We start from the raw sequence: 15,329 nt of genomic DNA on the forward strand, positions 1-15,329 counted from the left end.
TTTTAATCAGTGTACAAATAAAAAAAAAACCTAAATGAATTAAACCTTAGTGTAATATCATGGGTATCTCAGCACCCCCTGCTGCTCCCTTCTCTCTCAAAACATCATTTCATTCAAGTGTGTTGTTGTGTTTATTTTAATATTTAGGCCTATTTATATCACGCGACAGTGTACAATATGCCTTATATAATTCGTATTTACTTTTAAACATAAATATTGTTCATCATCATTTGGTATCAAAACTACCCAGTATATCAGGGGGGTGATACGGAATTAGTAACACCTGATGATAGCGAGGTAGCCTACTGATGCTATATTCTGGGCCCTGTTTCTCGAAATCTTAACTAAAGATAAAATCCAAATTTTAGTAGATAAATCAGTTTCGATTGGCTAAGCACTAAAATCAATCTAATATTATCCAATCGAATTACTAAAATTTGGATTTTATCTTAGTTAAAATTTCGTGAAACAGGTCCCTGGCTATCAATCTGATTAAAACACAGATCCTATTTCGTTTCGTTTTTTATAGTTTAAAATGTTGTTTTACTTGTCTTTATGCACACTGATCCGCAGTGAATATTTGCTTGGCCGCGACAATCACTGATAAGGATGACATTGATGCGGCTTAATGAGCTAGAAATATTAACTTTTTTCCTGCGACAAATTAAATTCTAAAACATTTTTTGTATATATTGGAAAAATAATTAAAGGCGTTTGACGTATTTGTAGGTAAAAATTATTTCCGATTTAGTGTAAATGGGTATTAAATTGACTAAAATGCAGCATTCTCTCCGAAGCAGTTATGTCTTATGTAAACAATGCACGCGCCATTCAGCCAATGATTCACACCGCGTGCTGTGACAGCACGTGTTAAGGCAGTCATCTATGACAGAGATATTATACGAGACTCGTAATTCTCTGTGAAACAGATTGGTCTTTATGTAGTATAGGCCATACCGCTTTTGTGTTGGCCATCGAAAGTATAAAAAATAACGAAACGAAATATAGATCTGTATTTTAATCAGAGCAATAAGACTATTTGCTTGTATTAATTGTAATAATTAGGGTTTCACACTGCGTAGCTTGTGTGAAACACTATTGTTTTTGTTAAAATTATTAGGGTTTCACACTGCGTAGCTTGTGTGAAACACTATTGTTTTTGTTAAAATTATTATTCTTATTATTATTATTCTTCTTTTGTTTTGAGTAGATCTCAGCAACTGATTGTCGGATCGTTACGATTTCTTCGGTTTTATCGGAAAAGTGGGTGTGACTTAGAGGATAAAGCTATTTTGAACGTTCTGCGACAATGCGAAATGTCCGAAATCACCGAAGCTATCGTTTTTAGAAATATTGCAGTAATTTTAACAATAATCATTGGATTTTAACTTTCGATGCATTTTGGCATAGCCGGAGACGGGGCACATAGCTACGCTACTTTTGATTTTTGATTTTCGGCAAATCTTCGCAGATATTAGGCGCTAAATTTAGAAAATTTATATTTTTACAAAAAACTTTTTTATTTATGAATATTTTTTAATCGTGTTTTACACAAATATAACGAGTCCTCTGACTTGGGCAAAAATGTGAAAATTTTTTGTCTCGGTAATTTTCCTTGGCCCCCATTGGCTAATTCAGTTTTTCAGTCCTAGATTAATTATTTATTGTTCGATTTGTATAAAACAAAGTTCATATGCCCCGTTGTCTCAATTGTCATTTTTTTTGTTACCAATAGTGTTATCTGTCGGCACCGGAAGTGGCGTAAATTGACAAAAAACTACAATTTTGACAGTTAGGTACCATTTTTCGAAAGCAAATATTATTTTTTTCAAATCTGGTATAACTGAAATTGTGCGCCCTTTAAAGGCGCACAAAATGTTGGGACCATTTTTTTTAATTTCGATTCCGTTTTCGGGCTATTTCGATTAAAAGGTGAAAAAAGGTGTAAAATTAAGCTATTTACAACCCATCCAGCGTTTTCATATTTTAAAATATTACTTCGTAACTTTCATAAACTCGTAGCAATAATCTATACGGAGAGAATGTATGTGAAAATTAATTTGTAATATGCGCAGTTGCCGAGAAATGGGCAATTTTGCATGAGTCACTTTTTACGCTAGTTTGCCTGTAAAAGAGTCAATTATTATTCGATTTTCATAAAAGTGACACCATTTGATGTGTAATGTCAATTTTAACTAGGTCAAACCAATTTAACATTTTCAATATCACCGGAAATGACGTAATTTGGGCAAAAATTGTATTTATAGCCTTCGAAACCAGTAATTTATTCAAATGAGTCATATTTGTTATTTGTTTAAAATTTTGATATTTGATTCAAATCAACTAATACAATGAACCCTTACGATCATATAGATATCACAAAATGGTTTCTAACTTGTTCAGTTGCGGAGAAATAGGCAATTTTCAACAGGTCACTTTTTAAGGTTTTTTTGTCAATAAAAGTGTCAATTATTATTCGATTTTCATGAAATTTTCACTGTGTGATACATAATGCCATTTACGATATCATACAAGTAATTTAAGATTTTCATTATCACCGGAAGTAACGTCATTTTGGCAAAAACTGTATTTTTAGCCTTCAAAACAGATATTTTATTCAAATGAATCAGATTTGTAATGTTTTTAAAATTATGATATTTGATTCCAATCAACAAATAGAATGAACTCATTCGATCATACAGATACCTCAAAATGGTTTCTAACTTGTACGGTTGCAGAGAAATAGGCGATTTTCTACAAGTCATTTTTCAAGGTTTTTGGTCTATAAAGGTGGCAATTATTATAGGATTTACATAAAATTTTCAACATGTGATGATGCTATTTCTGATTTCATAAACCAATTTAACATTTTCATTATCACCGGAAGTAATGTAATTTTGACAGGATCACTGACATGTAGCAAATGAATTGATTGCTGGATTTGGTTGTTTCTGCGTCCATTTTATTTCATGTGTGCAATGCTTATGTGGAAACCTGTTTAACGGTTTCATTGGTACCGGAAGTGACATAAGTTCAAGGGTAACGTGGCACCGGTGAAACCCGTCATTACTGCTTCGCAGTTCTAGTTATTCTTATTATTATTATTCTTCTTTTGTTTTGAGTAGATCTCAGCAACTGATTGTCGGATCGTTACGATTTCTTCGGTTTTATCGGAAAAGTGGGTGTGACTTAGAGGATAAAGCTATTTTGAACGTTCTGCGACAATGCGAAATGTCCGAAATCACCGAAGCTATCGTTTTTAGAAATATTGCAGTAATTTTAACAATAATCATTGGATTTTAACTTTCGATGCATTTTGGCATAGCCGGAGACGGGGCACATAGCTACGCTACTTTTGATTTTTGATTTTCGGCAAATCTTCGCAGATATTAGGCGCTAAATTTAGAAAATTTAAATTTTTACAAAAAACTTTTTTATTTATGAATATTTTTTAATCGTGTTTTACACAAATATAACGAGTCCTCTGACTTGGGCAAAAATGTGAAAATTTTTTGTCTCGGTAATTTTCCTTGGCCCCCATTGGCTAATTCAGTTTTTCAGTCCTAGATTAATTATTTATTGTTCGATTTGTATAAAACAAAGTTCATATGCCCCGTTGTCTCAATTGTCATTTTTTTTGTTACCAATAGTGTTATCTGTCGGCACCGGAAGTGGCGTAAATTGACAAAAAACTACAATTTTGACAGTTAGGTACCATTTTTCGAAAGCAAATATTATTTTTTTCAAATCTGGTATAACTGAAATTGTGCGCCCTTTAAAGGCGCACAAAATGTTGGGACCATTTTTTTTAATTTCGATTCCGTTTTCGGGCTATTTCGATTAAAAGGTGAAAAAAGGTGTAAAATTAAGCTATTTACAACCCATCCAGCGTTTTCATATTTTAAAATATTACTTCGTAACTTTCATAAACTCGTAGCAATAATCTATACGGAGAGAATGTATGTGAAAATTAATTTGTAATATGCGCAGTTGCCGAGAAATGGGCAATTTTGCATGAGTCACTTTTTACGCTAGTTTGCCTGTAAAAGAGTCAATTATTATTCGATTTTCATAAAAGTGACACCATTTGATGTGTAATGTCAATTTTAACTAGGTCAAACCAATTTAACATTTTCAATATCACCGGAAATGACGTAATTTGGGCAAAAATTGTATTTATAGCCTTCGAAACCAGTAATTTATTCAAATGAGTCATATTTGTTATTTGTTTAAAATTTTGATATTTGATTCAAATCAACTAATACAATGAACCCTTACGATCATATAGATATCACAAAATGGTTTCTAACTTGTTCAGTTGCGGAGAAATAGGCAATTTTCAACAGGTCACTTTTTAAGGTTTTTTTGTCAATAAAAGTGTCAATTATTATTCGATTTTCATGAAATTTTCACTGTGTGATACATAATGCCATTTACGATATCATACAAGTAATTTAAGATTTTCATTATCACCGGAAGTAACGTCATTTTGGCAAAAACTGTATTTTTAGCCTTCAAAACAGATATTTTATTCAAATGAATCAGATTTGTAATGTTTTTAAAATTATGATATTTGATTCCAATCAACAAATAGAATGAACTCATTCGATCATACAGATACCTCAAAATGGTTTCTAACTTGTACGGTTGCAGAGAAATAGGCGATTTTCTACAAGTCATTTTTCAAGGTTTTTGGTCTATAAATGTGGCAATTATTATAGGATTTACATAAAATTTTCAACATGTGATGATGCTATTTCTGATTTCATAAACCAATTTAACATTTTCATTATCACCGGAAGTAATGTAATTTTGACAGGATCACTGACATGTAGCAAATGAATTGATTGCTGGATTTGGTTGTTTCTGCGTCCATTTTATTTCATGTGTGCAATGCTTATGTGGAAACCTGTTTAACGGTTTCATTGGTACCGGAAGTGACATAAGTTCAAGGGTAACGTGGCACCGGTGAAACCCGTCATTACTGCTTCGCAGTTCTAGTTTATATTGTAATTATAGAATTATTTGACAATAAACACAATGAATAGTAAATTACATGTATCATATTGCTGATTAAAATCAATTTTCACTCAATATTTTGTCTCATTTCTCCAGATTCGTAATTGTCTTCGCCGACACACGCTTTCGATTTGCAGAATTATTTTCGGCCCAACTTCCCAAATCAATAGATATATACGTTTGGGAGTTGGTGACTGGAATTTTCCCAAAATAAAACCCCGAACAGTTGCTGGTAAGAAAAAGAACAAAATACAGGACGTGAACGTATCTTAAAGGAGCTAAATCGCTAACATTTGGGACCTAGAGATTGACAAAAGTGGGTAGCAACGCATATAATACTGTAATATAAATGTATATAAACTGATTTACATTCAATGGTTTCCATTTTTACTCCAATTTCAAATCAGTTATGTTCGGCGAAATAAGTCAGTAGTCTCAAGCGGGTGCAAATTTCTAGCGTCTGGTTATTCCAGTCTACATACACCGTTTGATTTGGTGCAATGTGTCTAGCCTCGTCCCTCGAGTCTCTTGATACAACTGGGGCTGAAGCGCATTATGGTACACGATTCGTGTACCAATGGTAAAATGTTTATTTTGTCTTAAATATTGGATATCAAAAGCCCATCTTTTTCCGGTAAGATCACAACATGAATGTTGATTTAATTTGACAAATAAATCGTGTTTTCAATGTTGAAGATTTTGGATGATAATGAGTTAGAGACTTAGCTACTTTAAACCTTTCCAGTTACCAGCCATAAACGATCCCTTAAGTCTTTTCCAGGTATCAGCCATAAACAGCCCCGAAGAGTAGGTCTTTTCCAGTTACTAGCCATAAACAACCCCGTAGGTCTTTTCCAGGTATCAGCCATAAACAACCCCGAAGAGTAGATCTTTTTCTAGTTACTAGCCATCAACGACCCCGTAGGTCTTTTCCAGGTATCGGCCATAAACAACTGCGAAGAGTAGATCTTTTCCAGTTACTAGCCATAAACGACCCCTTAGGTCTTTTCCAGTCATAAACAAACCCGAAGAGTCTGTCTTTTCCGACTACCCAAGAAAATAGATTCGCTCTGTACAGGGCCGGCGGAAGCGATTCTTGTTTCGGGGGGGGGGAGACGCTACCGTCCTAGGATTTCAGGCGAGAGTTCAGGGGCCGCTTAGGCCCCGGAAGCTCCCGGTGGGTCTAGATCGTCGGAGACGTTTTCTAAGCGATTTCTGGCTAGTAAAATTACTCAACCACTGTTTGTCGTGTATTTTGTACACGAGGAGCAGTCCATTTGCTGATTACACTATTTTGCTTGAATACACTATTTTGCCTATAACGTCTGTCTTATGGTTTGGATTGTTCGTACTTGGTTTTATTTTATTTTATGTTTTTTTAATTCATTTACCATTTAAGCACTTCAAACGATGGTGATTTCCTGTGATGCTGAACTGGACAAATATATGGATAATAATGGCTTAGGCCCCGGAAGCTCCCGGTGGGTCTAGATCGTCGGAGACGTTTTCTAAGCGATTTCTGGCTAGTAAAATTACTCAACCACTGTTTGTCGTGTATTTTGTACACGAGGAGCAGTCCATTTGCTGATTACACTATTTTGCTTGAATACACTATTTTGCCTATAACGTCTGTCTTATGGTTTGGATTGTTCGTACTTGGTTTTATTTTATTTTATGTTTTTTTAATTCATTTACCATTTAAGCACCTCAAACGATGGTGATTTCCTGTGATGCTGAACTGGACAAATATATGGATAATAATGGCAAAGTTGTGGACACTCTAGAGGTCAAATTTTTTACCCGATTTTGATAAAACTTACAATGTATGTTTATAACCCAAAGATCCCGGTTCCTGTCGATATTGGCGCATATCGGACCGTAACTTCTTGGACTATGGACCCAGACTGTACGAAAAATCACACTTGTAGCTTGTGGACCTTTTATTGACTGTAAAAACCGTTCAAATATACCACAGTTACACCATTACGGCTGAGTTCAAATTCAAAGTTCTAATGGACGCTCCCTTTTAGAGAGAGAGAGAGAGAGAAGGGGTTTAACGTCCACTCGACACAAACTAGGTCATTTCGGGACTAACATACGGTTTAATTTTATTTCAATAATTCGCTTGCGCGTAGGGGTCTTTAGCAGTGGGAGGAAACCGGAGGACCCGGAGAAAACCCACGAGGTTGGACATGCGACGCTCCCTTTTATGCAAATGGTGTAGCTTATAAACCTGTAACGGTAAAAATCTTTGATCTTTGGGGTATGTTCTATGCCCGAAATTTCCCGTCAAATGGCCGCTCCCCTTTACGCAAATAGTGTAAAAGTATGTAATACCAAGGTTTTAACCATTTTTATCCGAATTCGATGAAACTTAAAACGAGTGTTTAAGTATCACTAGTTCGAAGGAATTAAATTATTAGTGAGCAGAAATTCCCCCGTGTATCTGTTATCACTCGTCACTTCAGTCGGTTATATAAAAGGATAACTCGTGTTTTTCTTTTGCGTTCGTCACTTCCGTTTTTTTTTTAAATCGCGCATCGTAGGAATGCTCGATGTGTTAAAATTATATTTGGAACGTGTTTAACAAGGCCTCGAGTTCACAAAACATTCTCAGACTTAATTTAAGAATTTACTCAAAATTGTTTGCTTTATTTTAACTAAAATATAGTCCTTTATAAAACTATCGCTGTTTTAATGTATCAAATACATCAATAAGAAACTGTATACAAAGTTTTGTGTTTCTGGATCAAAGATATTTCTCATAAACAGTGATTGAAAGTTGAGTAAATTCTTAACTTAAGTCTGAGAATGCTTTGTGAACTTGGGGCCAGTTCTATCACATATGTGAAAAAGATTGACACCAATATTGTCCTTTAAATCTGATGAGCATACCACTGGAGGGTTGTATTAAGAGAGAGAGAGAGAAATGGGGTTTAACGTCCACTCGACACAAACTAGGTCATTTCGGGACTAACATATGGTTTAATTTTATTTACATAATTCGCTTGCGCGTAGGGGTCTTTAGCAGTGGGAGGAAACCGGAGGACCCGGAGAAAACCCACGAGGTTGGACAGGCGACCCTACTCCTTGCCACGTACAACCGGGGATTCGAAACCACGCCAGTCGACTCAATGACAGACTTTATGATACAGCGCGCGCACGCTAACCATTCAGCCATCCAACCCCCCGGGTTGTATTAAATCTAAGGGTATAACGGATTGTTGTATCACAATCAACTGGGCCCTGTTTCTCGAAATCTTAACTAAAGATAAAATCCAAATTTTAGTAGATACTTCAATTTTGATTGGCTAAGTACTAAAATCAATCCAATATTAACCAATCAAACTACTAAAATTTAGAGTTTATCTTAGTTAAAATTTCGTGAAACATGCCCCTGATCTTTGGGTAATTTTAAAAAACAGTTTCATCACCATATCTTGGGTAATATCAAATTCAACACATAAGTAAACCAAAACAATCTTTAATAATTTAATAATAACATCTAAAATAAACCCACAATATGTTAAAAAAAAAGAAGCCAAAGATACGTTACCATAAAAGCAGAAACATACGCTCACAGGGAGCAAGTCGCTCGAGCAGTCCATGCGTAGCCTATTGTTTTTGGAGTAAAAGCATCATCTATATGACATTAAACACTGTCTCAAGACAATATTTCATGAAGTCATTACTCGTCGTAATTGTGAGAGAATCGTTGAAAATTAGTAGGATGGCGTATCACGTGAACAGAAGCGCTGCATACAGTAGGATAGCTGGTCACGTGACAGAAGCGCTGTATACAGTAGGATAGCTGGTCACGTGACAGAAGCGGTAGGATAACTGGTCACGTGACAGAAGCACTTTATACAGTAGGATAACTGGTCACGTGAACAGAAGCACTGTATACAGTGGAAAAGCTGATTACGTGAATAGAAGCACGGTATACAGTTGATAACTTTAGTCTCTAAATGGTCCACAGACGTTTTATCCATGTGATCAAGCGGACGACAATATTAGCTACATTTTATTGTGGAGCTATGTAAGGAAAATCTTAAAATAAATAAAACCGATAATAGTTATAAAAGGAATGTAGATGACGACATTACACATTTCATGTGGAGCTATTAAAGGTAACTATAAAAATAAATAAAATCGATAACAGTTATAAAAGGAGTGTAGATGAGAACATTACACATTTCATGTGGAGCTATAAAAAGAAAATCTAAAAATAAGTTCAACGTCTCCGCATTTAAGTTATGCACGTTATATAACAGCTATAGTAATAATGGAATGTAGAAGTGCTTATATAAAACTTGAAATCTTACAAAAATACGATCACTATGATCAAGACAATAATTATAATTTATTGCACATGCATTCATTCATTATGCAGGTTTTCCTTTAGGCCTTAAATGTTATATAAACTATTAACTAGACATTTATTAACAAAATAAGGCCGTAATCAATGGCATCTGATACTCAAGATCTTAACTAGATTAGAACAGTTCGCCATTTAAAAATTTAATTTAAAAATGGGAAAGCGTATGTGTGAAATAGCTTTATTTAACGTCCGCTTCCACGGAGGTGATATCGCAGAGAAGCGACGCTAAGTTCTGAATATACCAGTGCCCTGGTAAGCAATATGCACACATCTTGTCACAATTACAAACAGTGATGTAATTTGAATGAAATTTTCAATACCGGGGGTACTTTCATTTTACATTATCTATTGTTGAGCTATTATAGCAAGAATGGTCAGCTCTTTATCTAAATCTTACATAATGTATCTTTAAGATCCTTGAAAACAAATTTACGACTTTTGAACACAGAACTTTTACAAATTAAAACCTATGCCACAAAGAGATCTAAGATATAATTTTATATGCCTAGTGTTTATTAGTTCGGTAGAATTGTTGGTAACCAGGCCAACAAAGTTTCCCAGTCAGTTAGTAATCAGACAGTAGTTAATAAGTGTCTGATTAAACCATAACTATTGAATGATATACATCACTATTATCCAGGTTCATGTATTCAGAAACTATTGAATGATATACATCACTATTATCCAGGTTTGTGTATTCAGAAACTATTGAATGATATACATCACTATTATCCAGGTTTGTGTAGTGGATATTATATAATTAGTCTCTAACACTAGAAGTGACACCTTTTACAGCTAATTACACACCTACTAATTAATATCCATGGTATAATTTCTAAGTACTTTCTATACATTGTCTGCGATATCACCTCGGTGGAAGTGGGCGTTAAATAAAGCTATTTCACACATATACATACTCAGTTGTATAATTTGATGGCAAAATTTTTCATTAGTAAAAGGCAGTATAAAATACATTTATTAACCTACATTAAAAACATACATGAATGTATTAAGTATCACAAGTGTTAAAGGTAAAAGCAAACATTGACACTTAAAGCTAGGATAGAGTTGACCCAGATAATTAATCCATAGCTGATAGATTACACTATCTGTGGGGTATTGAACATCAGTATGAATTACATAGTAGTGCAGAACATCAGTATAAATTACACTGGGGTATAGAACATCAGTATAAATTACACTGGGGTATAGAACATCAGTATAAATTACACTGGGGTATAAAACACCAGTATAAATTACACACAAGTATAGAACATCAGTATAAATTCCACTGGGGTATAGAACATCAGTATAAATTACACTGGGGTATAAAACACCAGTATAAATTACACACAAGTATAAAACATCAGTATAAATTACAGTGGAATATAGAACATCAGTATAAATTACACTGAGTATAGAACATCAGTATAAATTACAATAGGGTATTGAACATCAGTATAAATTTCACTGGAGTATAGAACATCAGTATAAATTACAATAGGGTATTGAACATCAGTATAAATTTCACTGGAGTATAGAACATCAGTATAAATTACAATAGGGTATGAACATCAGTATAAATTTCACTGGAGTATAGAACATCAGTAAGTATATAGACACAAAGACACTGCATACATGGTAGTGTATTAGCAAAAATAACATAGAGTAAAAACATACGAGTAACAAACGTGAGTATAAAAAAGCATCAGTATAAAAAATAACAGAGTAAAAACATACGAGTAACAAACGTGAGTATAAAAAAGCATCAGCATATAGCAAATTAAAAATACTTTTTCAGTATAATAGCTTAGGGTATAACATGTCAGTATATAGCATAGCTAAATTCAGAAATTACTCTGTAGTGTTCCAGCATAATTATAAGAGTATACTACGTCAGTATACAGTTAAATTGATAAATTAGAGGTATTTAAATCAGACACTGATTAGACAAAGTGATATGCAGTCTATCAAATTTTCATTTTTAACATCAATGTAATTCAAATTGATTACCCCAACCAGCGAATTTATCTACATCGATTTCAAAATTGATTACCCTAATCAACAAATTTATCGATATCGATTACCCTAAATCACATCAAGGTGTGATTTGATCGACTTAAAGCTAATCGGCACATTTAACCCACTTGCCAAAGAACACTTTCAAATTTCATCAGAGTTTTATGGATGTAATAGGATAACTATGTGTTAAAGAGGGATATTTCCATCTTTGTGTAGTTCTGCTATATTCTGGAATATTTGTGAAAATAGATTTTGTATATATGATAATATTATACCAAATAAGGGTTAATGAAGTGTGACGGAATACCTGATGGGCCATGCCCCTTCAAGCGTAAAGGAGCAGAAGCCAACCTAACTCAGGGTGATATGAATTTATGTAAAGATTGCTTTGAACAAAGGTATGGTGCATTGCCAAAAAGATCTACTCATGTCAACTCAAACAAGAAAACGAATACCAACCCAACTAATACCAATCACCAGTCTAATCAGGCTGTGAATTCTGTTGATGTCGAGTCAGTGAATGAACCAAAAACAATTGTGATTATTGACTTGTTGCTGGGGTATATTGTTTACTCTCTTCAAAATAGTACATCGGATATCATTAAAAATGCAGTAATGGGTCATTTTACACTGGAAAATATCATAGAAAGTAAGAATAAGCTTTGGAATGTCAGTGATGTTAGCATAATTGGAGAAAAGGCTCGTAGGAAAGACTCTGTTGTACGACCCGAGAAAGAGGCTCATGTGATGGATATTCTTAGTGCCCTAGATAAACTGGATAAAGTTGACAGTGTGCCAGAATTTACAATTAGTGCCATGGATCTCGGGAAGATACCAAAAAGTTATCCAGAAGAGTTGGACACATTGTCAATAGTTGAAAGACTCAACAGGTTTGAAAATAAGATTTCTAATTTACAAGAAGCACTCGATCATACCATCTGTGATAATCTATCAATTAAGTCGAGACTAGATTCTCTACCCAAACAATCTTATGCCGCATCTATTCGTATACCAACCATCCCAGATACTGAAACGATCAGTAGAAACAAACAATTAACTAGAGGCTTACCCTCCAGTAATAACAATGGAGCTAGATCTCTTCTACGACTTCCGAAACCCAGAGAACGCTCTTCTGATCGTTTAAGTGTAGCATCTCTCAATACAGAAGTGAGCACAGATTCCCGTATCACAGCAAATACACATCGCAATGATAATGGTGATAATGATGGCTTCCAGCTTCCACTCTATGCCCAGAAGCAGAAAAAACGTAACGACAGTAAGAGACGTCAGATAATTACCGGTAAATGTACCTCTCCTAGTCGGAGCAGTTTTAAGGGAGCACCAGAACCTGTGCGAGAATTATTTATCTACCGAGTTGATAATACCACAACTGAAAACCAGATATCACAACACGTGACAAATCATGATTTTACAGTAAAAGGTGTCTCATGTATTTCAAACCCAGAAGCCAAATTCAAATCCTTTAAATTATCTGTGCCAATATCAGAGTTCAAAAGATTATTTGATGACTCTTTATGGCCGAATGGCGTCAGAATAAGAAAGTATGTCCCTCCACGCCAGGAAAAACCAACCTAGAACCTCTCAATGCCCCTGTCAATAGCATCATATAACTCACACGGCCATGGAATTGGTAGGTTTGAATACATAAAATACCTTAGTGATAACCATGATATCGTGTTAATCCAAGAACACTGGCTGTTTCAAAGGGAACTCATACAATTCGAACATAAAATTAATAATGTTAGTGTGCATGGCACCTCTGGAATGGAGTGTGACACGTTTCTTCTCGGAAGACCGTATGGAGGATGTGCAATACTTTGGAAAAACTCTCTTGTTTGTAGTATAAGCCCTGTGGCATTCCAATCCAAACGGATATGTGCTGTCATTGTATCTTTAAAAAACATTGAATTTTTAATATGTAGTGTTTATATGCCCTGTGACGGGGAACATACAGTTGAATTTGAAAATACACTTAATGAAATCAGTCAACTAATCTGTGAAACGAATACTGAACATCTCATTCTTGGTGGTGATTTCAATACTGATTTTTCAAGACTTAATTCGTCTAATACTAGACTTTTGAGTGATTTTATAGACAACAATATGCTTGTCAATATGACTATACGCAATAACAATACGTTCGGCTACACATACGAAAGCAAAATTACAGGTAATAGGTCAATAATTGATCATTTCTTTGTATCACAGAACTTAACTGATTATATCTCTGATGTGAACTGTCTACACGACGGCGATAACCTCTCGGATCATAGCCCAATCAGATTGTCGTTAGATATTTTTTATGATGACCATGCTCCTCATACAAAAACCATTAAACCTGACATGGTAAACTGGTATGCAGCTACCAATGAGAACATTCTAAATTATCAAAATGAATTAAATCAAATGTTAACTAATATTGATGTGCCAACTGAGTCGATTACTTGTTCTAATTTTAAGTGCAAAGTGCACTCTTATTCTCTTGAGAAATATTTTGATCAACTTATCATATTTAGCACTAAGGCTGCAAAGTTAACTATCCCTAAGAGAGGTAAATGTCCTAACAAGTATAGTAAAAACCCCATTCCAGGCTGGAATGATCACGTATTCGATGCACGACAGACTGCTATTTTCTGGCACAATGTCTGGAAGGACAATAATCGCCCCAGGTCTGGTCATATAGCAGAAACTCGATCTCGAACAAGGTCGAAATATCACCTTATTCTGAAGCAGGTTAAACAGAATAAAAATATGATATCCTCCAACAAACTGGCCAATTCTCTAGTGACCAATAACACAAGGGATTTCTGGGGTGAGGTTAAACGTATTAAAGGTTGTTCCAAATCTATGTCTAATAATATTGATGGTGTTATTGGAGATGAGGAAATTTCTGAAATGTTCGCCACTAAGTATAATAAGCTGTATAACAGTGTTGGGTACAACATGGATGATATGATCAGACTGCAGAACAAACTTGAGGCCTCCATTTCGAGCTCTTCTCACACGTGCTCTTGCACCGACTCTCATAAGATCTCGGTTGATGAGGTCATCCTTGCCATAAAGCATCTAAAGGTCGGAAAAAATGACGGTAGCTTTGGACATTCGACTGACCATATTATCCATGCCCCTCATAGTTTTCATGTACATTTATCGTTAGTTTTGACAGCCCTCCTTTGTCATGGATACTGCCCATCATCACTTGCCTCATCTACAATAATATCTATTCCAAAAAATAGAAAAAAGTCATTGAATAATTCTGATAACTACCGAGGAATTGCACTCAGTAGCATTATAGGGAAAATTTTAGACTGGATTATACTACATAGAAGCAAGAATGTTTTCGTCTCCTCCGACTTACAATATGGATTCAAACTTAAGCATTCTACTATACATTGTTCATTTGTTTTAAATGAGGTTATAAGGTATTATCACAATAAGAAATCAGATGTTTTTGTCTGTTATTTGGACGCAAGTCGGGCCTTTGACCGTTTAAATTTTATCAAGCTCTTTAAGTTACTTGTCGAAAGAGGTATATGCCCGTTAATTGCTCGCTTATTGTTAAATTTATATACCACTCAAAATGTTCAAATCCGTTGGGCTCAATGTACAACACAGCCTTTTTGTGTCTCAAATGGTGTTAAGCAGGGTGGAGTTCTTTCCCCAATTTTATTTAGTATATATTTTGATGAATTGTTGTCTCGATTAAGAAACAGCAAATTTGGTTGTCATGTCGGTCACGTTTATACTGGAGCTCTGGCTTATGCAGATGATGTGACGCTTGTTACGCCATCTCGTCATGCCCTGACAAAACTCTTGCAAATAGCCAATGATTATGCTCAAGAGTATGATGTAAACTTCAACCCAGAAAAGAGTAAACTTGTTTTTC

Source organism: Patella vulgata, chromosome 9 (assembly GCF_932274485.2).
Source record: "Patella vulgata chromosome 9, xgPatVulg1.2, whole genome shotgun sequence".
Classification (NCBI taxonomy): Eukaryota; Metazoa; Mollusca; class Gastropoda; family Patellidae; genus Patella; species Patella vulgata.